The 25,992-nt window shown below is 51.0% G+C and overlaps 2 protein-coding genes and 1 long non-coding RNA gene across 18 annotated transcripts in view; 2 read left to right on the top strand and 1 right to left on the bottom strand.

Moving 5' to 3' along the window:
- LOC127052655 (uncharacterized) overlaps positions 1-17,283 on the bottom strand; it is a 28,223-nt gene extending 10,940 nt beyond the window's left edge. For 2 of the 16 annotated variants that reach the window (XR_007774787.1, XR_007774784.1), the window contains exons 1-8: positions 16,957-17,274; positions 13,792-13,932; positions 13,347-13,714; positions 12,523-13,027; positions 11,991-12,141; positions 11,082-11,161; positions 10,689-10,794; positions 10,093-10,190 (exon numbers count right to left, since the gene is read on the bottom strand). This is a non-coding gene — a long non-coding RNA (uncharacterized LOC127052655). The other 14 variants (XR_007774791.1, XR_007774780.1, XR_007774777.1 and 11 more) reach the window with 14 other exon arrangements.
- LOC127052538 (zinc finger protein 239-like) overlaps positions 1-25,992 on the top strand; it is a 232,021-nt gene that overhangs the window by 105,327 nt on the left and 100,702 nt on the right. The window lies entirely within an intron of this gene.
- The window catches only part of LOC127052619 (major centromere autoantigen B-like), a 362,626-nt gene that overhangs the window by 21,161 nt on the left and 315,473 nt on the right, over positions 1-25,992 (top strand). The window lies entirely within an intron of this gene.

Genomic DNA, 25,992 nt, shown 5'->3' on the forward strand with positions numbered 1-25,992 from the left:
AATTGCTGAATAATTCCTATGAACAATTGTTAGTCTGTAGCTCATTTGAGAGCAACTCTGCTACTGAGTGGCTGCATCAGCTAAGACAAGTCACAACTCCTTTCTCAGCCTTAGTTTCTCCTTCTGTCAAAGATGAATAATAATCTTCTCCCACCTACCTCGCAATGGGTGGGTGATGGGGATCCATTGAAGAGTGTCACTAGTAGCAGTGCAGAAGAGGAGGTGTCCTATCACATTGAGCCATATCAGATGATGACATAATATTCTATTGTATTGGTATTTTATTCTTTTGAAATTGTTCAGAGCAGCAACTACTTAGCTCAGACTGAAGCATCTCACCTAACTTTCTAGATCACGGTGTCACCTCTTTGTGGACGACGAGACAGTTTAATGCACTGTAACAAAGAGGAGATGCTCTTGTTTTGCAAATAAATATCTTTGCAGAGTTTTCATCCTACTTGTTATGATTTCAAGAAACAAAGTGGTTTAGTCATTCAGATTTAGATTTTCTGACAGAAAACGGTTTCCATGAAAATTGTCATTCCTTATTTCCTGGGCTCTATCCTTGCCTCCGTGGGGGCTGTAATATGTCAGTTAGAACAGGAGTCAGGACTGTTGGCTTCTCTTTCTGGCTCTGTCACTGCTTTGCTGTGGGACTCCTTGGGTAGGTCCAATGGGAATAGGGTGAATTCTCTAACTCCAGGCAGCAGTGAGCCTGGGTGAGAAGGGATGCTCAAACTGTCTGCAGAGGAGAAAGGGATGTTTCCAGGGGTTGAACGTTAAGAATTCTAAACTTTACTAAAATGGCTAGTGTAGAGAAACAAGAAATAGTTGGGGCCAAACTTGTACCATTGTCTTTTTTAAAGCCCATTCAGGGATGTGAGTGCCAGAGAGCCATAGAGCGGAGGAGCAACTTGCCCAGTCCCAAAGATCAATAGGCAACAATGGAAGCAGGAGTGACACTTCCTCTCAAAGTTAGGGGAACTGGACATTAGGGCCTGGTTGCAATTGCCAGCTGTGGGAGGGAGTGTGCAGCAGTGGTTAGTGAAGGGGTCCATCCATGGCTCTGACACTCAGTGTGACCCTGAGCCAGTAGCTGAAGCCCGTTTGCTATCAGTATGACTGGGGTTCCATCGCTATAGCCGAGGGGGGTTGGGAGGCTCCAGGAAGGTATGTAAAGTGCTGGGATGTCAGGATCCTGGAGCCGCTGTCACCTCCACACTAGGGAAGTGTTCTGCACCCCGCTGCTGCTGGCTGACTTTCTCCGTCCCCTGGCAATAAGACGGACTCTTGTTTTCACAGCCAGTCGATCGCCCTAGAGTCATAACCCTGACTGCTGGCTGGGCAGGGTAACTCCTCAGGTCACCTCCCTCTCCAGCCTGCCTTGGGCTTGGAGAGTGAAGAGGAGGGCGAGGGACATCTGCTGGCCCTGAACATCCACCATCCATCATACCATCACCTAGAGCAAGTGAGTGGCATTATGGCTCCTGGGTGGCTTCCCCCATCTGTCTGGAGAGGGGCAGAAAGAGGCGGGAGAGAACATCTCCAAAGGAGGATTTCATTTGCAAACAACCCCCAAGAGCACCTCCCTCTCAGACTGGGCAGGGGCCACTCCCGAGCCATCTCCAGTGTGTTTGAAAAGGTGCCAGCAATGGGGCTCCCAGCCCTTCACTTGTGGGACACTGTTCCCCAGGCTGAGAGTCTCTGAGCTGGGCCAGGCCCTGTGAGCTGCTGAGCATGGAAATCAATGGTGAATGAGGAGGAAGGGCCCTGGTCTTCCTCTGCCTAGGGTCTTTGTGACTTTGACATGCGGAATGATTTCCCAGGAGAAGTCTGGATTCCTGGGCTCTGTTCCTTCTCTAGCCTGGGCGGGGGAGTGTGGCCTGGGATGACAGAAGGGGGCTGCTTGTCCAGAGTAACCGATGGTCTTTGGGACTGAACCCATTGCTCTGAAAGGATGAGACTTCCTCGATATTGCAGCAGCAGCAGCAGGGATTACGAGGGGGAATGTTGGGAGCAGATCATGCAATGAACTCCTGCCCAGACTCACACCTGCTCCCCGCTCAATTCCAGGATGGCCAGGCTCCTGAGGATGTTCAGGAAGAAGACTCTGTAGGTGGCCCCAGAGCCTGAGGGAAGCAGCTGCCATCTTCCCTTGGGGCAGAGTTGCCTTCTTTATCTGAACAGCAGTGATAGATGTATTCTCTACTTGTTCAAAGTAAAAGATTTCCTTCTGGGCAATATCTCGATGGTTGACTGGCAACGGCAGCCTGAGAGGCCATCCGCATCGTCATGCAGAGTGGATTTCCTATATTTGATATCCTATGTGTGCGCGGAAAGCAACAATGCCCACCATTGCTTATGACTAGCGGCTAATGGAGGAATGCCTGTGTGGGGTCCAAAAATTGAAGTCAGGGTCAATGGTCAGTGAGAAGAGTAAACTTCCGTCCGAACAGGTACTGATGAAACTTTCGAATTCCGAAAACAATTCCCAATGCTTCACGCTCAATTTGGGCATAGTTAGTTTCTGCTTTGCTTAGAGTGCATGAAGCAAAAGCAATAGGTCTCTCTTCTCCCAAAGGAATAATGTGTGACATGAATGCTCCCACTACATAAGGGGACACATCGCAGGCCTAATGTAGGGGTAAGGATGGATCAAAGTGCCTCAGAACTTCAGAATTTAGCAATGCATCCTTAGCTTTGTTAAATGCAACATCACAGGCGTCAGTCCACTTCCAGGCCTTGTTCTGCCCAAGGAGTTTGTGAAGTGGTTTTAGCAGTGTGGCTAACTGTGAGATGAACTTTCCATAATAGTTCAATAGTCCTAGAAATGAGCGGAGCTGTTTAACATTTTGAGGAAGGGGTGCCTCGAAAATAGCCTTAACTTTTGAAGGGGCCTTATGAAGACCTGTAGCATCAATGATGTGTCCCAAATATTCAACAGAGAGCTGGAAGAATTCACACTTGTCTTTGAGAACTCGCAGTCCATACTCTTCCAGTCTTTGTAGGGCAGCCTCTAAATTCTTTAGGTGATCCTTCTCATTCCTTCTAGTGACAAGGATGTCATCCAGATAGCACTGGACTCCTGGCAAGCCACACAAGATCTGGTCCATAGCCCTCTGGAACAGGGCGGGAGCAGATGTTATACCGAAGGGTAGGCGACAGTATCGATAAAGCCTCTTATGCTTCACAATAGTCAACAGCTCTTGGGACTTTTCATCAACGTCCATCTGTAAATATGCTTGACTCAGATCAATCTTACTGAACTTTTGGCCCCCAGCCAGGCCTGCAAAGAGGTCATTGATGCGGGGAAGCAGGTATTGCTCTGCACATAACACTGGGTTGACGGTGACTTTAAAATCACAGCAAATCCGGAGGGAGCCATCTTTCTTGACTATTGCAACAATAGGAGTTGCCCTTGGGCTATGGGTAACTGGTATTTAGACACCATTTGTGACCAGGTGCTCCAGGTCCGCTTCGACTTTCGGCCTGATGGCATATGGCACAGTTCTGGCTTTCAGATATTTTGGTTGACTGTCAAGTTTAATGTTCAATGTCACAGTGATTCCCTTCATACTTCCCAGAGCCTCTCCAAAAACAGCAGCATGTTTCCTTACTATAGTGGTCAGACCCGTTTCTTCTTTAGTCATTCGGTGCACTTCTGCCCAATTCAGCTGGATCTTCCTAAGCCAAGACCTACCCATTAAGGCTGGGTAATTACCTCTCACCACAAACAGTGGCAATTTAGCAGCCTGTCCATTGAGCTCCACCTTAACATCAGTAGTGCCCAACATGGGCACAGCTTCTCCCGTATATGTCTTCAGCTCTGTTTTTGTTCATTTAAGTGGAAGATGCTGTAGCTTTTCTTTATACACAGTCTCTGAGACCAGCGAAATGGCTGCACCGGTGTCCAGTTTCACGCATATAGGTTTGCCGTCCAACAACAGGGTTACCCAGTATTCATGTGAGCCCACTGCCAAAGACAAAACGTGGAGTGGCTCTTCTTCTTGTGAGGAGGTATTTCCCTGGTCATCCTGGGTCTGCTCGAGGGTATGCAAATTTCCCTTTTTGGTTAGCCAGACCACAGGCCTCTTTTTCTTTTGTTTACAGGCACACTCGATGTGTCCCTTTTCCCACAGTGTCGACACACCAGGTCCTTACACCAGCATCCTGATGCAGGGTGACCTGGCTTACCACAGCAATAACATTCCTGACTCCCCCCAGTTTTGTGGCTAGGTTCTTGTGACACCTTATGCACCCTAGGGGATGCACCGATGGCTTGTGTCTCCTTTGTAGCCAGTTCCATGGAGACAGCAATATCGATGGCCTTCTGTGAGGTAAGCTGAACTTCTGTCAATAGATGCTTCCATATAGCTTCACTGTGCAGGCCACACACTAACCTGTCACGTAGGGCTTCATTTAACATCTCCTTAAATTCACAGTGTTCTGCAAGCTTTCTCAGAGTTGCTACAAATTCTACAACTGTTTCGTCTTCTTTCTGGTCTCTTTTGTGGAACCTATATCTTTCAGCAATTACCAGTGATTTTGGAGAAAAATGGGACCCCAGGATTTCCACGTCATTGTAAGATTTAGTCTCTGGCTTAATAGGGTGTAGTAAGCTGCGTAGCAGGGAGTAGGTCTTAGCCCCTCCAACACTTAAGAATATTGGCATCTTCTTCTCTTCTGTAATGTCATTTGCAATAACAAAAAGCTCAAAACGCTCAGTATACACAGGCCACTGCACTATATACTCCTCAAAGGGTTCCAGTGGCCCTGTGAGTGTAGCCATGATTTTAGTTTCAGTTTGCACAGTCAGAGTAAACAAGCCACTTCTCACCCCCTTCCAGCAGCAAACAAGGTTGGTTTGTCTGTTTTTGTACCTTAACTTTACTTCCTTCTGTTGTGGGGCAGCACAGAGATCTCATCCTCGTCGCCAGGTTGTTATATCCTTGGGGGCAACAGATTTAGGAAGAAATCACTGGAGACACAGAGAGCTGTGTTTTGTTCCCAGTTGCTCTGACGTTGCTTCAGGTTGTGCTGGAGAGCAAATTTTTACTACCACTTTTCTCACTTAAAATATATTGAACTATAACAAAGAGAAAGAACAGGGAGGGATAGCTCAGTGGTTTGAGCATTGGCCTGCTTCACCTAGGGTTGTGAGTTCAGTCCTTAAGGGGATTATTAAGGGATTTGGGGCAAAAAGCTGGGGATTGGTTGTGCTTTGAGCGGGGGGGTTGAACTAGATGACCTCCTGAGGTCCCTTCTAACCCTGATATTCTATAGATTTATATTTTGTAGTCTTTGAATAAGTTGTTACCAGTGACAATGAAATTAAACATGAAGTTAATAAGTGTAAAGTAAGAGGCTGATTATGTGATAATTTTCAGTGTTACAATATAATTCAGGTTTTCTTCTAGTTCTCTCCCCGCCCCTCCTACTATATTGGAAATGGTGGCTAATCCTGAAAAGTAAAACCTCACTCCAAAGGAATTAGAGCGGGGGAACATGTGAGAGAAATAGCATGTGTGAAAATAGAGCCCCAGTGTAGACTGTAATTATTTCTCTTTCAAATGGAATTTATTTTGATAAACTTTAAAATAAATATTCTGTGAAGGGGAAAATTGCTTGAGTCAAGATGTGTAACCTACTAAGTTAGAGGGTAACAGCCACAGTTTCCCAATTTGCTTGTTTGCGAAACAAAGACACATCGGGCAGGAGAGGTCAAAATTTAAAATGGTGATGGATTTGCATGATGATTGATTTTTGCAACCAGTTATTTTTATGGGTGCTGAGACCCCTTTTCCTTTTGAGGAGGCCAGCTGTTAGAGCCTGGCTGCTTAACCCTCAGGCCTGGCCATAGAAACCTCCCTGTAACTGGCCTTTGTTTCTTTCATGTTTGCTACCTTTGGGGTTCACACGTCCACACTACATGTGGTTTACGACAGCAGATACTTTGAGAAAACTGCCAGGTTGAGTCAGGCTATTCCAACCTGACGTTGGCCCAAACTCTGCCTCACTTCATCTAGAGTGGGACATGTCTGTATCGAAGGATTAGTTCACACCTGATTTGCCCAGAGACCTCGCGAGAGGTGTGATAAGGTGGGGTAAGCTGGAATCTACAACAATAAAGTAAAAGGTAAGGGTGGGAGTCCTTCAGCTTTCAGATCAACAAGCGTGTTCTGTTCATTCCCTCTGAAGCATCTGGCACTGGTCACTCTCAGGCAGCACACTGGACTAAATGGCCCATTGGTTTGACCTAGTATGACCTGTCTTGTGTTCTTATGTAAGTCATCTAAGAGAAACTGACTTCCAGGATCCCAGGACTGATCCCCTCTGGGGAATGAAGCACAACGGTGACAGGCTGTGCAGCCTTCACTAGTCTCCTGTACCTGAAAAGCCTGCTAGCCCGAAGTGGTGGGCCAGCTATGCCAGTACCTAGTTCCTCAACTGCAGCTACAGGTCCTGCTCCATGTGACTCCAAAGCCGAAGAGCTGCAGAGATCCAACCCCTCGTAATCTTTGCCATTTATTTTCCTTTTTCTATTATTAGTGATGCAATGGTGAAATCTAAGGAGAAACCTAATTCGCTTTGAGGCTGTGGGCTAATATAAGCAATAATTTGATTTCAGTATTGAAATATTCAGCTGGCTGAATCTGGGAAGCACTGCCTGGGTGAAAACCTCTGACTGGGATTTTGGTATCGCTAAATATGCACCTGCCTCCTTGGGTTGCTGATCTAGGATTTATAAGGGTTGATTATCTGCTGTATTCATCTGATGGTTTGATTAAATTGACAACTTGATTCCAACACAATATCCTAGGTAACTCGTTGATTTACTGATTTGACCTGAACTTTCACTGTGTTGTTTAACCCTTCATTAGCTGTGTAGTATTTATAGTCATTTATCCTTAGCAATGTGTTTTCTTGGTTTTATCTGTTCATGTTAATAAAACATGAAACTGGGATATTGAGTCATTTCTTTCAATAAGCAACAGGGGCTGGAACTGTGGAGAATGTGAGCAGAGATCAGCCACTCCACCTCTGAGCCTTATCAGATTCATCTAAATTAACACTGTGTTTCCCAAAGGGGAGCAATGGAGGGGGCATCTATCTTAGCTCCAGCTGTGACCAGGTTGGGAGGGAGAGCTCAGACCATCACAAGGGAAAATAAGCTCCCCTACACAGGCTTTCAGGAATTTGGGGAGGGGTGCAGTGTGTCCGAGTGAGGAGATATCAGTGAGGTGGGGCTGATCTGAGTAGGGATCAGGGGTCTTGCTCTGCAGTCACTTTCATGGCCCTGCCCAATCCTTACCCCAGTCTGGTTTGCCCAGGGGTTGGGCCTCGTCAGGACAAGATGGGGTTGGAGCTCTGGTTCGAAGGGCTGTAAAAGGTAGTGAACAGTTTGTAGATTTCAGCCAGCAGGGTGTTGGCAGAGTAAATGTGTGTGTGTTAAACGGACGCTGCTGACAGAGGACAGGATGGTGGTGGTGCAGGCAACTGTAACTGCATCTCCTGCTTTGTGGCTGCAGAGGTTCTGCAAGGGGCTGATATTGCACCAGCCAATCTTAACTCTGCATTGAGGAAGGGTTTTGCCCTTTAATTAATACTTCTCCCTCAGTACTAACTGGGCTGTGAGGCTGACCCCCGAGCTAAATTCTTAGAAAGAAAACAATGAAAATATCCACTGTTCATGACTCGTTTAAAACAAATACTGTCCCTCCTGTCTGCACTGGCAACGGTGAGAGGAAACCAAGCCAAGTGATTCATTGCCTCTGGAGAAGTTTAACCACTTCCATTCTCTGTATCTTTTCTGTAAGGGAAAGGAACAAAAAAAGCAAATTGAGTTTACAGAGAAAAAGTGGCAGATTTCTTTTCTCTCCAAGGCTCTGAGAGTAAACCCTATTCTCCACATGACCCTCTTCTTTATATTTAACTCCTCCCCATTGGGCTGGATTACTGCTAGTAGCAAATCCTCGCTCTGCTCCCTTCAACGTCTCAATGTGGTTACGATTAGATGAGTAATGTCTGTCCTTTCCTTCAACCTGCAAAGGAAACTTCTGCTTCACCACACTGGCTAACAAGAAGTCACGAAAGCAGTTTCCTTGGGAATTCCAGTCCTTGTATTACCACCGAAAACACCAGACTGAGAAATGAGTGGTTCTTTAAAATCAATGTCTTCAAGTAAGAGGCTATTCTGATCCCACAGGACCAGCCACCCACCCAGGTCAATAGATAACTTAGATATTTCCCCAAAATCACATTGATGCCAATCCTTCAGTATCTAAATGCTAAAGGTTTATTTATAAAAAGAAAGAAAGCTGAGAATTAAAATCGGTTAAAGGAATCAAATACAATAATTGCAAAGTTCTTGGTTCAGGCTTATAGCAGTGATGGAATAAACTGCTGGCTTGATAAGTCTTTTGGTGCTTTCAAATCACTGCAAGTTCCTCTTCCTTGGTTAGATGCTCCCATTAGTATAAGTCCATAGTCCAGAGGTTTGAGCAGGAAAGAGGCTGGAGCAGGATAGAGGCACACTGGAGATGTTTCCAGGGCCTCTTAACTTCTGTCATGTGGAGGGAAACCCATTGTTTCAAAGTCCTCAGCACAGCTAGTGGAAAATCACAGGTGAAAGATGGGAGCTTGGAGTCACATGGGCAAGTCCCCGTCCATGCCCGATTTTGCTCAGTCATTGCAGGATGGCTACTTTGCAGGATACGTCAGATGGAACGTTCACAGAAAAGTCCGTTCAGTGTTGATGGGCGCCTCCCATGGCCCGTTGTGAATTAAGTGTCCGTTCGATGGGACACTCACTAGCTAACAGCTCACTTCAGCGGATGCATAGAATGGAACACACAGAAAAAAGGTATTTATACATACAGAGACCATGAAAAGGTGGAAGTAGCCATACCAACTGTAAGAGGCCAATCAATTGAAATAAGCTATCATCAGCAGGAGAAAAAAACCTTTGAAGTGATAATCGAGATGACCCATAGAAGGGGTGAGGATACTTAACATGGAGAAATAGAGTCAATTAGTGTAATGACCCAAGCATTCCCAGTCTCTGTTTAAACCTAAGTTAATTGTATCTAATTTGCATATTAATTCAAGTTCAGCAGTCTCTCTTTGCAATCTGTTTTTGAAGGTTTTTTTGTTGCAAAATTGCCACCTTCAAGTCTGTCACTGAGTGGTTAGAGAGGTTGAAGTGTTCTCCTACTTGTTTTTGAATGTTATGATTCCTGAAGTCAGATGTGTCCATTTATTCTTTTGCATAGAGACTGTCCGGTTTGGCCAATATACATGGCAGAGGGGCATTGCTGGCACATGATGGCATATATCACTTTGGCAGAGGTGCAGGTGAATGAGCCCCTGATGGCATGGTCACTTTGGAGAAGTGGAGCTCCAGAGTGTCCAGCCCCTGCTGCTGTGCCAAGAAGCACAGACGTGGGACAGCATGGAGGAAGCCGAGCTGTTTGGCCCTGTCCTCCACTGGGCACAAGCTGTCATTGTCTTGGGACAATGGTCGGTCTTGGGGCTGGTCTGTTTGCTCTGAACCCTCAAATCATGTGCTCTGATCCATGCACAGCACGTCACGATCAAGGCACATGCCCTGGACCCCAGACCCCAGCTGCAAAAGCCTTGGTAGGATGGATGGAGTGGCCATGAGGACAATCCCTCCAGGAACTGCAGTGTCCCTAGGACAGAAGAGCTGATTCCCTGAGGCTCTTCCTGTATCTCAGGGTCTCCCTAGAAAGGAGCCAGTGACTTTTCTCAGAGGCCCATGTCCTGCATCTCACAGGGGTGGCTTTCAGTCTCTCAGGCCCCAGCCAGGCCTGGCTTTCACTGTTAGTGCTTAATGCCACCATGCAGAGCTCTGGCTGACAGTCCCAGCTCCTTCCCTCTGCTCCCCTGCGCCCCCACCCCAGGAGGCGTAATGGTCCCAACACTGCACTGCACTGACAGCTCTGGGAATATGGGGCGCTTGGATCCAAGCTAGGAGGACACAATGGAAACAGAACTCTTCTAGTCTCTCCTCTGCAGCCCTCTGATGGGGTTAAGGGGAAATTCCGCCCCAGACAGACCCATTCTACTCACCTCCAAGAGGTGCTGCAGCTTGTCGGGCAGGGGGGGGTCTCGGTGAGCAGGCTCCCGACCATGGCGTCCAGGCTCTGTAAATAGGTGTTGTGCAGAGCCTGCAAGAAGAGGGAACACCCGTCAGTCATGGGACATGGGGCTACACCAGTCACAGGACCAGGGGGGTTCTCTGGGAGCCCTGGCCAGACCCAAAAGGCACATCCTGGCCTCTCCCATTCACATCACTCCAAGGACATTTAGCAAGAGTTCATGGCCGGATGCCTGCTGGCTCCTCAATCCTTGCCCTTAGCAGTTCTCTGTGCAGGGCCTGGTACTCAGCAGACTAGGGACCAGCCAAACTGCAATGGGTGGGAGGAAAGATCCCCGGGAGAGTCCATGCAGCAGAGCACAGAATGAGGAGAGGGAAGGCTGGGATCAGCCACAGAGGGGTAACACAATCCGCCCTGGAGGGAAGAAGTCATCCCTGCCAGTTTGTCCCGGGCCTGTTCCCAGCTCTGCTCACCCCTCCCCTATTCTCAGCAGCTCCATCGAAGCGAGGGAGCAGGGACCAGAGGTGGCTACTGCTCCTGGGTCAGAGAAGTAGGATCGTGATCTACCTAGAAGTGGGTGGTATCCTGCCCAGTGCCCATGGTGAAGATGGTTTAAAGAAGAGCCCGCAGGAGGTGTGATTCCAGCTCCAGGGCAAGCAGCTGCTTCAGTTTGCTGGAGGGAGAGAGGAGCCTGTGTTATCCTTGGCAGCACCGGAGTGGCACTGGCATGCCATGGACATGACCTCCTCCCCTGCAGTGATCCCCTCCCTATGGCCACTCGAACGTTATTGGAGTGAAATCACCCCCCAGCCAGGAAAGGGGGGACATTCCTGCCGCCTCTGCTGGGGGATATGAACAGCCACAGCTGGGGGTAATCTAGGCCTGAGAAGATCTGGGACTCCCGGCTCCAGACCCGATCAGCATCAGGGTTAGGGCAGCTGGATGGGACGGTCCTGATACCTGAGGCTGCAAACTGCGGCCATGGAGCTGGAGATGATGGAGGTTGGCTCTGGCACCACGGGCAGATTTTCAATCAGCTGCTGAGAGACCCCAGAAGATAAAATTGCATGTAAGACTCAGGCCCCACAGACCCACAGGCACTTCCCAGGGAGGAGGCCAAAGTGCTTTGCAGAAACAGCCAGTGTCACCCCCACCCCCAACCAGCTGGGCCCCCCATTCCTCCCATCCATCAAACTTCCTTCCCCCTCCCCTCCGGCCTTACAATTCCCCCACTGCCAGATCCCGATCGATGTCAGAAGCTCTCCCTTCCCTGCTCCTCAGCCCTCAGCCCCAGGAACCACTGTCCTCTGCTTCCCCCTCTGGCCCCACCAACTCTTCCTCCCATTTCTGGGTCCCTCATCCCAGGGGCCAGACACGGGGGTCCCACTCACCGCAATGCTCTCCACGAGGGCCGCTTTGGAGAAGTGGGGCTTCAGAGTGTTCAGCCCCTGCTGCTGTGCCGAGAAGCACAGACGTGGGACAGTATGGAGGAAGTGGAGCTGTTTGGCCACCAACTACGAGTGGGGTGGGGAGAGAGAGACAGACAGTTAGGTAGGGACCTCCCCAACCTAACTACACCAGCTCCATGGCTCAGGAACCCCATGGAGTTGGACAGGGAAAGCCGCCCCGCTTCCCGAAACCAGCGTCGCCCTGCACAGACTGGGGTTGTAACTGGAACAGTGTCTGCGGGGAGCGGACACCTTGGCGTGCATGAGACACATGCTCCCACTATGGGGTGCCAGGTAACAAGGGAGAAGTTCCCCCCATTGGGGGTGATGGATTCTCTGGGACAAGACACCCCTGTGTGGGTGGGGATGGAAGAAGAGGCAAGGCAGACTCAGGGGGAGCGCAGCTGTAAGATTTTTGTACCTCAACTCTGCCCTGGAGGTGCCCTGGATGACCCTGATGGTGTCTTGTTCAGGGGACACATTCTCCTCCTCCTTCTCTTCTTCCTCCTCCACCTCCTCAACCTACTTCTCTTCCTCCTCCTCAGACCGCTCCTGCTGGGCACTGGGGGTCTCTGGACCAGGGAGAGAAGGAGAAAGGATAATCCCTGCTGCCACTGGGGGGATGCAGTGTAGAGAAATGGCTCAATGTCCCCCATCCTCAACAAGAAACCCCATGGCATAGAGGGCCCCACTCTGCCTCTCCCAGAGACACCCTCAGGCCCATCAGCCTCAGGGCCCCATGGCCGTCAGCCCCCCACCCCCAACATAAGGGAAGGCTGGAGCTCCCCAGACTCTGCCCAGCATCCCGTCACAGGGTGTGGCTGTGCCACCCCCATGGTGTTAGTGGGGCTCCCGTGGCTCAGTCCTGGCGCCTTGGTGACCCAATGGGCACAGGGTGTTACTAGTCCCCCACTGCCCCCGTCCTTCTCCCTGTCCCCCGGGTCTTCCCTCACCTGCACAGAGGGAGCCTTCAGCCTCAGGGCTGTCAGACCCCACAGAAGAGCTGGCCCCTCAGGAGTAGGCAGAGCTGTTGGTCCCCGTGCCGAAGCCGTCCAGCTCCTGCTCTGGGCTGGCTGGGGGCTCCTCAGTGGCCAGGCTGGTGGATGGCTCCTGCTGGGCCCTGGGGCTGGGCTCCTGGCTCCTCTGCTTCCTGGAAAGGAAGTCGCAGAGCCACCTTGCCCGGCTCCCGCCCTCTCCTGGGTCCCTCCTACATAGCATCATCTGAGACCACCTCCATTTGGGACCAGAAGGTGCCTCAGGGCCTACTAAGGGAGCTGGTGTTTTTCTCTTCCTCCAGAAGGTCAGGGAGCTTCTCCACTTTGCCTGCCCACTGGCCTCTTCCCCACCCATGGGGACAGAGGGGCCAGTCTCCTCCTGGGCAAGACGGATGCTGCTCCCTACTGGCTCCAGAGCCACCTGCCCAGCCTTCCTCCTCAGCATCCGCATCCCATCCTGGAACTGAGTGGGGAGCAGCCATGAGTCGGGCTCAAGACAGCCTCTCATTAACAGGCCTGCCTGCTCCCCTGCCTACATCCCCTCTGCTGAGGCAATTCCTACTCACCACACACCCCACCCCAGGGCAGGGGGGCTGCCGTCCACACCCACTGGCAGCAGCTCACAGCACAGGCTGCTCCCAATGTTCCCCCTCACCAATAAGGCCCTGAAACTGAGAGAGTCTCGTTCTTTCAGAGCAATGGGGCTCTCCATTAGTTCGGACAAGCAGCTCCCTCCACCCCAGAAGGCCCCGCTCCTTCCCAGGCCAGAGAAAGAGCAGAACCTGGATAGTCCTCAACGAAAGTTCGTTCACAAGGTGCCAATCCTAGGAGGGAGGAGTCACCCTCAGTTCCCACTGATTTCACTGCTTGCGGTTGTGGGTGTTCAGCACTTGGCAGGTTCTGCCCTCCCCAAAGACTCTCGACGTTGGGAACAAACTCCTGCAAGGGAAGGGCTGGGAGCCCTATTGCTGGGCCATTCCCACCACACTGGCGATGGCTCTGGAGACCTCCACTCACTTGCTCTAGATGGGATGGAGCTGGATGGCAGATGCTCTCTTCCTCCATCTCCTGCACCCAGGTAGGCTGGAAAGGGTGCTGCACAATGCCCTGACAACAGGGTAGGGGGTAGAAGCCAGGAGATTGAAAGTGGCTGTGAAAACAAGACAAAGTTTTATTGCCAGGGGATAGATAAACTCAGCCTAGCAACTGGAGGTTCACAACACTGACCTACGGCCAGCAGGACATCCCCCATCTCCAGGTCTCCTAGTACCTCACGCACATTCCTGAAGCGTGATGGCCCAAGGGCTCTAGGGTATTTCTTTGGAGGTGTCTCCACTGTCGTCGTATTCGCTGTTGTCGTGTTCCATTCTAGATGATTTTATAAAAATATGCTAATGAGCGTGAATATGATGTAACTGCAATATGCTTCATGCAAAAGGTCTCTTGTAAGGCATCATTACAACGCTTATAATCTACTGAACGCGGTCATCCTATTTGTATAAATGTATCACTTTTGTATCTGAGTGGAAGAGAACAAATGGGGCAGCTATCATGAGAAATCCACTAGCTACCACCTGGGCTGGAACAAAGGCTGTACCAGGGGAAAGGAACGTGAGGAGGGCTCCAGGGAGGCATGGCAAGGCCCAGCCCAGCCCAGCCCAGCCCAACGGATCCCTCCAGTCCGTTCCCGACTGAGCGGCTCCCTCCGGCCTGGCTTCGTTGGCCCCTACCTGGCCCCAGCTGAGTGCCCCAGGCCCAGCCTGGTCCCAGCATGGCCACGACTGTTTTGATCATATATGGCCTGTGACGCTATGGGTGTAATATAATATCTCATTGCAAGGCAACAGGGCCAGAAAGAGTTAATTAACTCACAGACTGACTTAACCCTTTAAAGACTGCTTAGGAAGATATGTAAAAATCTACTGACTTTCCTTTTGAAAGAGCCAGTGTGGATAGCTTTGAAAAGGTCTCAGATGGAGTAAGAGCTGTTAAGAAAGTTGAGCAGCTCTATAACCAAGTGGCTGTGTTTGGCCAGCTGGTTGGGAAGACAAAGGTGTTGGAACAGGAATGTCTCTATTCTGATTCTTTAAGTGAGCAGTCTGTGCTTCTGTGTTGATGCAAATTACTTGCCTGGCAGGGAGAAGAAAGACTTGCTAATGGTTGTTCGCAAAGAGAGCCCACCCCATCAGCCAGTGAATTCTCTTCAGCAAGAAAAATCAGGGTTTGATCCTTCAGAACAAGGAGGAAGTATGCAAAGGGAAGCCACAGGTTAACCCTAAAAGGCCCAAACCCCAATAGTATTGAGTCAAAGGTGTGGCATGATGACAAAAATGATTGTAGGTGGACCCTTGCAATGAATTTGTTGTTATTGCTAACGTAATTTTTCTAACTAATGTGTTGCTATTACCAAGAACTGTAAAAATGTTCCATCTAGGGTGACCAGATGTCCCCATTTTATAGGGACAGTCCCGATATTTGGGGCTTTTTCTTATATAGGCTCCTATTACCCCCCACCACTGTCCCAAATTTTCACAGTTGTTATCTGGTAACCCTAGTTCCATCCCTCCCTTTCAGAGGTCCTTGTGATCTAACCTGTCACAGCTTCTGCACCTTCTATTTGTTTCCATCACACTAGGCATCTGGCTTTCAAGTCTTGCCTACAGGAGGCAGCCAGCCTGTTCTTGTTGGGATTTCTGGAGCTCGTGAGTTGAACTGGCAGCCTGGGCCGGCTTTAGGAAGTGCTGGGCCCAATTCGAACATTTTCGGCGGGGCCCCGGCTGGGATAACTAAAAAAAAAAAAAAAAAAAAAAAGTAAAAAAAAAAAGCCTTTCATTTCTTAGCAACTGGTTCCCTATAAAAAGTTCTGATTTAAGGGATGTGCCATATTATGTACTTTTTATACAAATAGGGTTACCGTACATCCGTATTTTCCTCCTGGATGGCAATTTAAGAACCAAAAAGCCTGACATGTCCAAGAAAATACAGATGTTAACCCTACTTAAAAATTCTTATTTAAAAAGATGGGCCTGAACTAGAAATGAGCTCCGTTTCACACGTGTGGGTCCTCGCCACTCCCTTTGGGTGTGCTAGGGTGATCAGAGGTCCTGATTTTATTGGGACAGTTCCAATTTTGGGGTCTTTTTCTTATATAGGATCCTATTACCTCCCATGCTCTGTCCTGATTTTTCATACTTGCTGTCTGGTCACCCTAGGGTGTGCACATGTGTGGGTCCCAGCTGCTCCCTGCCTACCTCATTGAAGTAGGTATGCAGGGTTACTGCCCGGGGTACTGCAGTGCACCAGTGGACATGTGGTTGGCTGGAGGCAGGGCAAGGGCTGACTGGAGGTAGGGTCTGGCTGCAGGCAGGGCAACGGGTGCAGGGCTGGTGCGGGCAGGACGGGGTGCGGCAGGGGCGGGCAGGAGACAGGCTGACTGCGGGCAGGGAGTGCGGGGCTGGCTGAAGACGGGCTGGTCAGGCAGGGCAGGGGGTGCGGAGCTGGTGCAGGCAGGGGGTGCAGCAGGAACTGGCTGTGGACAGGGGGGTTTAGGTACAGGGGGTGCAGCCCACCCTGTACGGTGCGTGTCCCCTCCTCCTCCCTCTACCACCAGGGTAGCAGCAGCAGCCTGGGTTCAGGGGCTATTTAAAGGGCCCAGGGCTCAACTGCTTCTACAGCCCCAGCCCTTTAAATAGCCGCCGAAGCTGCACCGCTTCCCCAGGGTTGCTTTGGCTATTTAAAAGGCCAGGGGGGTAGAAGCAGAGGAGCCCCAGGCCCTTTAAATACCCACCTTGGGGAAGCCAAGCCACCTCGGTACAGCGCACCAGCTCTTGCCAGTATGCCATACTAAGGCTTGGCCACAGGGCTCTCTTGGGGCGGGACCCGATTCAGGGGAATTGGTTGAATTGGTCTAAAGCCGGCCCTGCTGGCAGCTCCAGCCTTTATAGGCAGAGGCTGGCTGGCATGTCACACAATCTCTTTATTACTTGGCTGAGATGGGTCACCTGTTATTTGTGGCTCTGAGTGTCCATATAAGGAAAAATCCCAAAAGGTTTGACCATCTATGGCCATCAGATACCAGTGATGTGAAAGTGCCATCACCACAGCAATGACCATAAAGTCAGGTGTTTTGACCATCTATGGCCTGTGATGTTATGGGCGTAATATAATATCTTATTCAGCCAATCACTCAGACAAACAAGTTGATTATATTTGCAGAAGATAATGCTGCCCACTTCTTGTTGACACTTCTCTGCACGAGATGTCACTATTGTGCCCTTGGCAATGCAGTGTGATGTCAAAGACTGTATACATCATCATGTAATGACTGACTGCACCCACCACTTTTAAACCACTTGGTTTGCACTGATCCCCTTAATCCTGTCCTAAAATTACCTTTTCACACCATTGAACTCTCTTGTTGAAGCGGGGTACTGTAGGTATGAGGCAGGGTGGGTTGGGAGAAGAAATATTCTTTATCTGAAGAAGCAATCTGTGAGAGAAAAACATTTGAAAACTTGTTTACTGAGTAATGTGAGCTCTTCACTCTACTTGATGGCATTTCTCTGTTTGTAACATGAACTTGTGAACACCACATCCAGTCAATTCCAAAATTCCAGGAATATTCTAGGCATCAGTGAGCAGAACCGTACTGGTTTTGGTGAAAATTGGAATGGGAAATAGACCAGTAGTGCTTAAGTTAGGTTTGGCGCCTAACTCCTATTGAAATCAGTGGGGGGCGGCTGGGGGGCGGCAGCGAAACCTCGGGGCGAGGGAACCGGGGCCTCACCCCACGCGCAGTCTCTGTCCCGCGCTCTCTCCACCAATCAGGGAGCGGGGAGGGGCGCGGCGAAGTGACGAGCTACGGCCCCTCCTCCAATAGAAGGAAGCGTGTGAGTGGGAACTACGCTTCCCAGTGTGCACCGGGAAGGGCCCAGTTGTCTGAGCAACCTGTCCGTCACTTCCGCTCTGAGAAGAGCCAGGAACTACAACTCCCAGCCTGCGCCGGGGCGCTTCCGTCCTCTCGAGCCTGGTAAGGGCGGGTCCCTGGGTCAACCTGACTCCTCCCCCCCAACTCCTCATCCCCGCCGTGCCCCCCCCCGTGCGGTGTATTAAACTGCCCCGCGTAGGATCGTGCTGCGCCGCTTCGCCCCTTTCACCCCCTGCTCAAAGCAGCTGATCGGGGCGGGGGCGGGAGAGCGAGGACCGGGGCGGCCGAAGATCCCGCCGCCGGAGGCGCTGCCGGCCCTGGGCGAGGGGCAGGTCTGTCTCTGTTCCCCTTTTCAAGATCTGTGTTGCTTGGGTGCGTCCCTCCCCCAAGTCAGAATCCCCATCGTCTGGGTGCTCCTATTCCCTCCCCCTCCAGGCTCTGCAGGGGGTGTCTGTATAAAAAGAGACCGTGTCTCGCTGTCTGCCCAGGCTATGCTGCAGGGGCTATTCACAGGCGCGATCCCACTACTGATTGGCACGGGAGTTTTGACCTGCTCCGTTCCCGACCTGGGCCGGTTCACCCCTCTTTAGGCAACCAGGGGACCCCAAGCTCCCCAGGGATCGCCGTATTGATGCCGAACTTAGTGCAGATACTTGACCGGCACAGCCCACTACAGCCCAGAACTCCTGAGCTCAAGCGATCCGCCAGCCTCAGCCTTCCCAGGAGCTGGGATCACAGGCACCAGCCACGGTGCCCAGCTGGTGGCAGACTCTCACACTTATAATTTCAGGCTCAACCTGGGAGCTCTGCGCTCTGAGCGGGTGGAAGTGGAGCCTGGAACTGAGCTGATGGGCTGAGGGTTATTTGCACTGTGCGCTCCACAGGGAGGTGAAAACACGGGGCACGGCTCTTTGAGCCCAACCCTCGTCCTGAGGAATGCGGGAGGGGCTGCATAAAGAGAGACCGGCTCTCCCTGGCGGGGCCACAGCAGCTCTCCACAGAGCAGTCCCACTGTCAATTGGTACCAGAGTTTTCACAGCTTCCCTGCCTGGCTCCCTAGGGAACCTGGCGACCCCAAACTTACGAGAAAGCACCGTAGAGAGGCCAACCTGAGCACAGACACCTGCTCAGCACCCCGGGATGCAGCCCTGAACGCCGGCATCAGGTACGCTCAGTCTCCTAGTGCATAGCCAGGATTACATGCAAGAGCCTCCAGGTCCGTCCCAGCGCCAGCTTTAAACTCCGCTGCTCAGTTCTAAGCTTTGGCCACACGGGGGCAGCCTGGAGCTCAGCCAATGCCTCCCGCTGCTGGTTGCATTTCCCACAACCTCCTCGTGGCAGGTTAACACCCCGCAGGCAGATCTCTGAACCGAAGCGAACAGTTCCCCAAATCCAGCGCTTTAGCAGCAGCTTTGCTAGGAAAGCGCTGACGTCACCAAGTAAAGTAAGAGCCAGAGCGCTGTGTCCAGGATCTTCTCTTGGGCCCCTCCCTGTGGTGTCTGACAGGCGCAAGGAGAAACCAGGGAAATGTTTTCATGGAGTTTAAGGGCAGAAGGGGCCATTAGCTCAGCTAGTCGGACCCCCGTATGACACAGGACAGTGCACATATTGATCCCAAAGACCTTAGATAGATCAAAGCCTTTCAGCCCTCAGGAAGGAGGCTAAACTGGGTACCAGAGGCAGCGAACAAGGACCCCGCAAGGCAATGGCAGGGAACTGACCAGGTGAAATATGCCCAGATGATCCCGGCAGGCAACCCACTCCCATGCTACAGAGGTTGGAGTCCCTGTTCCTCCTACCCTTAGAATCTCTGGTGGTAAGTGGGTAGCCCAAGTTCCCCAGTTAAGAATCCTCTATGTGATTTCCCTCCCTTCACCTTCAAATAAGAAGTGTGTGTGGAGGGAGTGAGAGGAAGGTTGTTTGGCAGATATGTAAAGGGGGGACTGTGTCTCCCTGTCTGGCCCAGGCTCCTGGGAGGAAGTGATCTCAGTGTGTATGACTGTCTCCATTCCTCCTACCCATAAGAATGCCTGGTGTGTGGGTGCACCCTAGACCATTAAGGATCTCTGGTGGGTGGGTGTCTCTCTTCCCCTAGTCAGGATCTCTGGTGTGTGGCGGTATAAAAAGAGACTTTGACTCACCCAGGCTGGGCTGCCATCATGGAACAGACCAGGTCCTTCTGTGGGGTGTTTGGATTCCTTCAAGGATGTGATCTCAGTGTGTGTGGGTGTCCCTGTCTCTTCAACCCTTAACAATCCCTGGTGTGTGGGTGCTCTGGGCCCCATTACAATCCCTGGTGTTTGGGTGCCTCTGCCTTAGCCATGAGGAATCCGGTGGATGTGGGTGTTCTCCACACTACTGGGGGTGTCTGGTGCCCCTGTCCCTCCTGGTTAATAGTGGAGTGTGTGGGTGTCCCCTAGCCCGTTAAGGATCCCTGTTGTGTGGATGTCCCCGTTCTTCTCATTAAGAATGGTGCAATGGAGCATATGGGTATGTCCCCCATCCCATGAACTAGCTCCTGTGTGTGATTCCCCTGCCCCCCTCCAGGCTCTGTGGTGTGTGGGTGTCACTGTTCCCCTTTTCAAGATCTGTGTGGCAGGGGGGCGTCCCTTCCCCCAAGTCAGGATCCCCATTGTGTGAGTGCTCCCATCCCCCTCTCCAGGCTCTGTGGAGGGTGTGTGTGTGTAAAAAGAGACTGTGTCTCACCCAGGCTACACTGCAGTGGCTATTCACAGGCACAATCCCACTCCTGATCAGCACATGAGTTTTGACTGGCTCCATTTCCAACCTGGGCCAGTTCACCTCTCCTTAGGCAACTTGGGGACACCAAGCATCACCATATTGATGCCAAACTTAGTGCAGACACCCGATCGGCACAGCCTGCTGCAGCCCAGAACTCCTGAGCTCAAGCAATCCGCTGGCCTCAGCCTCCCTGGGAGCTGGGATCACAGGCACCAGCCACAGTGCCCGGCTGGTTCCACATTCTCCCACTTCCAACTTCAGCCTCCAGTACAGGACACCAGCTATGTTGGTGTCTGTGTTTCTCCTTTTCAAGATCCCTGTTGCATGGGTGCATCCCTCCCCCACAATTCAGGATCCTCGAGTGAGCGGGGCTGGGGCTGGGGCAGGAGTGGGGCAAGGGTGTTTGCTTTGTGTGATTACTGTTATTTCTACATTGTCTTTCAGGTAGATCCTGGACTGTGCTTAAATTGAAAAAGTGACCTTAAAAACATTGCAGACCACTGATGTAGCTATTACTGTTCTCCAGAGTGTAGGAAACTTGGCATTTAGCCATGAAAGCAACAGGGTGTTTTGCCCATTAGGTCTCTAATGTCTTCTCTGCTCTGCAGCGTTTTAAGACTGGTTACAGGCACTAGCTGTGAAACATTAGTCTCACGAGGTCTTTTAACATAAAGTGTGTTGTCAGGTAATGACACAGCATAACCATAATGGTGTCTAGCACATAGTGAGTTCCCAACATGCTTAAGGGTTTTCCCAAAAGCTCATGCACATTGTACATTTTTATAGTTTTTGGTATCAGAAACAAAAGTCACAAAAGTTAACAGCAATAATATTATCATCAAATATATCACGTGTACATTTACAAATATTTTTGTCACGTCACATCTTTGGTTCAATGTCATTGAGGTTTTGGCATTTAATGTTTAACCTGTGGCTTCCATTAGCAGGATTAAGTTTGTCCCTTCCTCCCTGTCCTAGAGGGTCAAAATCTGAGCTCTTTTGTGTAACAATCCATTGGCTGGTTAGGTGCTTTATACACAGAAACTTCTCAGTGTAGACAAGGCCCTCAATAGAACCTTCATATGAAAGTCCCATCAGGTATGGATGGTTATCTTCCAAGGTCCATTGTGAGTTAAGTATTCCTGAATGGGCCATTTAACTTCAATGGTCCCTTCAAGATGTGCAGGCTAAATACCTTCTGGGTGTTACCACAGGAACAAACATTTGAAATACAGGTACAGAGTTAATATTCATAACTTCAGTTACAAACGTGATACATGCATACAAGTAGCATAATCATATTCCGCACATCATCAAATTTGTGGTGATCGGGGGAGGTCCTGGACTATTGGAAAAAGGCAAATATAGTGGCCATATTTAAAAAAGGTAAGAAACACAATCCGGGGAACTACAGACCAGTTAGCCTCACTTCAGTCCCTGGCAAAATCATGGAGCAGGTCCTCAAGCAATCCATTTTCAAGCCCTTGGAGGTGAGGAAGATGATCAGGAACAGTAAACATGGATTCACCAAGGACAAGTCATGCCTGACCAACCTGACTGCCTTCTATGAGGAGATAACTGGATTTGTGGATATGGGGAAATCACTGGATATGATATATCTTCACTTTAGCAAAGCTTTTGATATGATCTCCCACAGTATTCTTCCCAACAAGTTTAAAAAAGTATGGATTGGATGAATGGACTATAAGGTGGATAGAAAGCTGGCTAGATTGTCAGACTCAATGGGTAGTGATCAATGGCTTGATGTCTATTTGGCAGCTGGTAGCAAGCAGAGTGCCCCAGGGGTCTGTCGTGGGGCCGGTTTTGTTCAACATCTTTATTGGTGATCTGGATGATGGGATTAATTGCACCCTCAGCAAGTTCGCAGATGACACTGATGTGATAGATATGCTGGAGGGTAGGGATAGAGTCCAGAGTGACCTAGACAAATTGGAGGATTGGGCCAAAAGAAATCTGATGAGGTTCAACAAGGACAATTGCAGAGTCCTGCACTTAGGACAGAAGAATCCCATGCACTGCTGTAGGCTAGAGACCTACTGGCTAAGCAGCAGTTGTGCAAAAAAGGATCTGGGGGATTACAGTGGATGAGAAGCTGGATATGAGTTAGCAGTGTGCCCTTGTTGCCAAGACGGCCAACGGCATATTGGGCTGTATTAGTAGGAGCATTGTCAGCAGATTGACAGAAGTGATGATTCCCCTCTGTTTGGCACTGGTGAGGCCACATCTGGAGTATTGCATCCAGTTTTGGTCCCTCGGCTACAGAAGGGATGTAGACAAATTGGAGAGAGTCCAGCAGAGGGCAATGAAAATTATCAGGGGGCTGGGGCAAATGACTTACGAGAGGAGGCTGAGAGAACTGGGCTTATTTAGTCTGCAGAAGAGAAGACTGAGGGGGGATTTGATAGCAGCCTTCAACTACCTGAAGGGGGTTCCAAAGAGGATGGATTGAGACTGTTCTCAGTGGTACCTGATAACAGAATAAGGAGTAATGGTCTCAAGTTGCAGTGGGGGAAGTCTGGGTTGGATATTAGGAAACACTATTTCACGAGGAGGGTGGTGAAGCACTGGAATGGGTTCCCTAAGGAGGTGGTGGAATCTCCATCCTTAGAGATTTTGAAGACCCAGCTTGACAAAGTCCTGGCTGGGATGATTTAGTTGCTATTGGTCCTGCTTTGAGCAGGGGGTTGGACTAGATGACCTCCTGAGGTCCCTTCCAACCCTGATAGTCTATGATTCTATGATAACCTTTCCATAGACATCTTACATGCCACACTTTGGACAATATTTGTTGTGATTATATAACAGTGGTAGCAACAATGATCTACATAGTCATATTTTATCAGATAATATCACAGGCACCCGCACAGCCAGGATCCTTTATGGGAGGGATAGAGGCACCCGCACACCCAGGGTGCTCTACAGAGGCACAGGCAATAAGGACTCTGTATGGACGGATATGGACACCCAGACACATGGGCTCCTGAACAGGGGCAAGAGGGCACCGAAACATCCAGGATCTTATCTGGGAAGGATAGCGAAGCCCACACATCTGAGATACTCTACAGAGGCAGGAACATTAGCCCAGTTGCAGTCTGCCCCTGTCTGGCCACATTATTCACAAGCAGAGGTTAAAACTGGAGCTGGTAGTAAGTAAAGTCAGCCGGGCATTTTGGCTGGTGCCTGTCATCCCAGCTCCTAGGGAGGCTGAGGCCGGCGAATCGCTTGAGCTCAGGAGTTCTGGGCTGTAGTGGGCTGTGCCGATCAGGTGTCTGCACTAAGTTCAGCATCAATATGGTGATCCCTGGGAAGCTTGGGGTCCCCAGGTCGCCTAAGGAGGGGTGAACCGGTCCAGGTCAGAAATGGAGCAGGTCAAAACTCCCATGCTGATCAGTAGTGGGATCGTGCCTGTGAATAGCCTCTGCAGCGTAGCCTGGGCAAGATGGTGAGACACGGTCTCTTTTTATACACCTCCCCTCCCCCGCAGAGGCTGTATGGGGGGATGGGAGCACCCATTGTGGGGATCCTGAACTGGTGGAAGGGAGGCACCATGTACCAGGGACCCTGAAACGCGGAACAGGGACACCCACACGCCAGGTATCTTGCAGCAAGGGCTGCAATGTTGATTTACAAACTGCAACTGATGGGGAATTTACCACCTCCCTTGCGGAGCTTGTTCCTCTAGATAATCAGCCTCATGGTTCAAAAATGGTCATTTCCAGTTGGGATTTTGTGACATCGACTGCAGGCCAATGAGGTCTTGTTCAATCTTCCTCTGATGAATTAAAGACCTTTTAAAATCACATATTCCCCCCTCTGGGAATTTGTAAAACATATTTAAAACAGTGATTAAATCGCCTCTTAACCGCCAGTCAATGAAATCAATGGAGCTTCTTCAGTCTCTCGCTGTAAACAGAACAACAATCAGGGCCAGCTCTAGCAATTTCGCTGCCCCAAGCACGGCGGCACTCCACGGGGGGTGCTCTGCCGCTTGCCGGTCCCGCGGCTCTGGTAGACCTCCCGCAGGCGTGCCTGCGGATGCTCCACGGAAGCCGCGGGACCAGCAGACCCTCCGCAGGGACACCTGCGGGAGATCCACTGGAGCCACCTGCCACCCTCCCGGCAACTGACAGAGCGCCCCCCACGGCATACCGCCCCAAGCACGTGCTTGGCGCGCTGTGGCCTGGAGCCGGCCCTGAGAACAATGCACATTTTCTTTGTTTTTAAAGGCAAAAATCCAGATCTTTCCAAGGGAGCTTCTGTTTAGTTTGAGGAAGGATTTGGCTGCACTCAGAGAACTGTCCGTGGGTTATAATCTGCAATCTGAAGGGTCGAATGCAAACAGCGTTTAGATTAAAGACCCTTAGTGCTGCTCCCGTCTGTCCGGAGAGGGGAGCTCACAAGCAGAGTTGAAAGCTGGAGCTGGGACAGTCCTGGCTGGACACGCGGGGCACAAAGGCTCTTGCGTATAATCCTTGCTGTGCAGTAGGAGGCTGAGGCAATCAGACGGAATTCAGAGCTGCACCCTGCCATGCTGAGCAGTGTCTGTGCTAAGGTTGGAGTCAATAAAGTGATTCTGGGAAGTTTGGGGTCCCCAGGTTCCCAAAGGAGAGATGAAGTAGGTCATCCCTGGAGCAGGTTAAAGCTGCAGGTTGACAGTGGGATTGCTGCCCCTGTGAACAGCTGCTGTAGCACCGCCAGGGCGGGAGAGTGAGAGCCAGTTATACCCCCTCGCCCCCGCCTGTATCGGGGGATGGGAGCACTCACACCCCAGGGACCCTGAGTTGGGTTGGAGGGAGGCCCCTGTGCACCAGGGATGCTGTAAGGGCAAGAGGGGCATCCAGCCACCCACCCGAAAATCTTCTATGGGGAGAGAGTGGCACCCACACACCCAGGATCTTGTAGGAGGGGACAAGGGCATCCACACTCCGGGATCCTCTGCAGAGGACGGACACCCACACATCCAGGATTCTGTATGGGGAGCAGAGGCATCCGGACATCTGGGTTCCTGGACGGGGGGTGGGGACACCGAAATATCCGGGATCTTATCTGGGAGGACAGCGATGCCTGCAGCCCGACATGAGACGGGGTGGGGGAAGCAGGAGCATTACCCAGTTCCAGGCTGTCCCCATCTGGCCAAGGCACAGAGCTCAGAAGCAGAGTTTAAAGCTTGAGCTGCAAGACAGCAAAACCAGCTGGGCACCATGGCTGGTGCCTGTGATCCCAGCTCCTGGGGAGGCTGAGGCTGGCGGATCACATGAGCTCAGGAGCTCTGGGCTGCAGTCAGGGCCGGCCGTAGCCATTTCGCCACCACAAGCACGGTGGCACGCTGCGGGGGGTGCTCTGCCAGTCCTGCGGGACCAGCGGACCCTCCACAGGCACGCCTGCGGGAGGGCCACCGGAGCAGCCTGCTGGCAGAGTGCTCCCAGCGGCATGCCAACCCAAGCATGCGCTTGGTGTGCTGGGGCCTGGAGCCGGCCCTGTGTGCGGGGCAGTTTAGTGCCAGATCTGTCTCTGTCCGATGACTTTATACATTTGTCTGCACCGTGGGGATGTTCCCTGTGCCCCTTGTTTGCTGGGGCTTTAACCCCCCCGTCTAGGGTGTGAGCTAGTTTCTGTGTGTGTCTGATGAGCCTTGTAACCGGCTACTTGTCAGCTTCTCTAACTCCCGCTGTCCCCAGCCATATAGCCCCTCCCTTGGGTGAGCTCGGCTTTAAACACCCACTGCACTAACAGTGTCA

Source organism: Gopherus flavomarginatus, chromosome 5 (assembly GCF_025201925.1).
Source record: "Gopherus flavomarginatus isolate rGopFla2 chromosome 5, rGopFla2.mat.asm, whole genome shotgun sequence".
Lineage (NCBI taxonomy): Eukaryota > Metazoa > Chordata > Testudines > Testudinidae > Gopherus > Gopherus flavomarginatus.